We start from the raw sequence: 2604 nt of genomic DNA, 5'->3' as shown, positions 1-2604 counted from the left end.
ATATAGACAGTGACCTTTATCGCTTGTCCGTTCCCTCTTTCGGACTTTGTTCATTTTCGGCCAGTGTTTTTATGGTCTTTAAAGACTGACATGGGGGAAGGGAAGGCTGACACAATATGGAGAGAGAGAGAGAGAGAGAGAGAGAGAGAGAGAGAGAGAGAGAGAGAGAGAGAGAGAGAGAGAGAGAGAGAGAGAGAGAGAGAGAGAGTCACAAGGGAGTCAAGAACACAGCATAAAGGGAGGGGCGTGCGACATCAAAAAGATAAAGACGGACGGACGGACGGACGGACAGACGGACGAACGGACGGACGGAGGGACAGACAGACAGAAACTGGAATAAAAAGACAGGGGTGAGAAACAGGAATAAAGAGACAGGGAAGAGAGAAAAAAGAAGACGAAGCAGGAAGGGGAAAGGAGAATTGAAAAAAAGAACGATAAGGAAAGTTATACAAGTTGTGCAGCCTCTGGAAAGCATGAACACACATATAATTGTGGGTGGTTGGTGGGTGGTTGGTTGGTGCTCTGAAGTGGTTTACTTCTTTTTTCCTATCAAGCATCTATTGTCTTTATCTTCCCTCCGTTTTTTTTGTGTTTGTTACTCTCTGGCGATACCTCTAATCTTCGGCTCTTTATGACCTTACTGCATTGCAAGTGCCGTAAATGTCTTTCTAAAACTAAAACACATATAACTAATACAAGTCTCCCCGTAAATATAATTAGAAAATACTGTTTTACAAAGACCACCTACGCATGAACACACACACTAAAACACACTCTCTCTCTCTCTCTCTCTCCATCTCTCTCTCTCTCCATCTCTCTCTCTCTCTCACACACACACACACACACACACACACACACACACACACACACACACACACACACACACAGACAATACAGACAACCACACACTCACAGACACCCACACATACACACACACAAGTCTTACAATTCACAACGCCAAGTGTCCACCGGTTGCCCAATTCACATTACGACACAGGGTTCAGACCAAAAAAAAAGAGCTCAACGTGCCCCCCTCCCTCTTGCTCTCCCTTGAGTACGATGTATCCCTCACAAAGTGTCAAAACCCGGGACAAGGCGTGCGCTCATACGACCTTGTGTGGTTGCGAGAGCCGTAAAACTTCTACAAAAACACACACCAAAGGACACAGTAATTCGTTTCTTACGATCTGTTCACGGCTACCCAGCCACTAAACGCCTACTCAGACAAACACAGGCGTTCTTACATCGACACTCATGGCAGTACATCCTTTCACTGCGTGTGAGCAAGGTAAATATTTATGCCCGCTCGTGACAAATCCATGTACATTCTTTCTCTAACATGCATTGTCTAAATTCCTATGCTATTCATATCGGTAAAGAACAACTGTGCCTGTCAAACAATGGTGTGATGATGACAGATAGAGCTTTCAGTGAAATAGAGGAACGCAAAGGGGTAGAGAGAGAGAGAGAGAGAGAGAGAGAGAGAGAGAGAGAGAGAGAGAGAGAGAGAGAGAGAGAGAGAGAGAGAGAGAGAGAGGCAGACACACAGACAGACAGACAGTCAGAGACAGAGACACAGAGAGAGAGAGAGAGAGAGAGAGAGAGAGAGAGAGAGAGAGACAGAGAGAGACAGAGACAGAGACAGAGAGAGACAGAGAGAGAGAGAGAGAGAGAGAGAGAGACTGACAGACAGACAGACAGACAGACAGACAGACAGACACACACACACACACCCAGAGAAAGAGAGAAAGAAAGAGAAAGAAGAAACAATTTGATGGGAAAGTCTGGCTGGAATGTACACAAAAAGAATGGCATTGGCACTAAGGCATGTGACTTTGCCGACACCAGACAGAGAAGGAAAACTTGGGTTAACGAGTCACTGAGGCGAAAATGGATTGGGAGAGGGAACCGAAATAATTTTTATTTTATTTTATTTATTTTTATTTTATTGGGGGAGGGGTTACATCCCCTCCACCTTTGACCAAACTTATTTGGTTCTTCTTTCTTCTATGTGATGAGCAAGACGACATTGAGCTCAGTCGTATTTGGGTGTGTGTATGGTCAATGAGCACTATAATGGTCCTACTTCACAAAGAACTGTTCACTGGAAGAGCAACAAGGAAAAGGACAACGAATACCAACAACAACATAAACAACAACCGACACACCTGAACACCACCCACTAAACACCTGCTGAGATGGAGGGGAAAGACGAATTGTTTCCGTATGGAGACCATGTCTCAAAATGTACGTGTGTGTGTGTGTGTGTGTGTGTGTGTGTGTGTGTGTGTGTGTGTGTGTGTGTGTGTGTGTGTGTGCGTGTGTGTGTGTGTGCGTGTGTGTGTGTGCGCGCGCGCGTGCGTGAGTGTGCGTGTGTGTGTGTGTGTGTGTGTGTGTGTGTGTGTGTGTGTGTGTGTGTGGGGGTCTGTGTGTGTGTGTTATGTTGTGTATGTTTTGTGTGTGTGTGTGTGTGCGCGCGCGCCCCCCCCCCCCAATATCTCTGGTTTTTAGGGGCCCCGGGGCAAAAAAAAAGAGTTCTTTTTTTTTTAGTATTCCCCCCGCCGGGGGCCGTTTTTTCTGAAAAAAAAAAAATTTTTTTTTTTC

General features: G+C 45.5%; 1 protein-coding gene across 1 annotated transcript in view; it reads right to left on the bottom strand.

Annotated features, from left to right (window-relative positions):
* Positions 1-2604, bottom strand: part of LOC101848432 — a gene marked incomplete in the record, with an annotated part of 130938 nt that overhangs the window by 22204 nt on the left and 106130 nt on the right.

Source organism: Aplysia californica, unplaced genomic scaffold (genome assembly GCF_000002075.1).
Source record: "Aplysia californica isolate F4 #8 unplaced genomic scaffold, AplCal3.0 scaffold00175, whole genome shotgun sequence".
Taxonomy (NCBI): domain Eukaryota; kingdom Metazoa; phylum Mollusca; class Gastropoda; order Aplysiida; family Aplysiidae; genus Aplysia; species Aplysia californica.
This window is presented reverse-complemented; position numbering and strand designations above follow the sequence as displayed.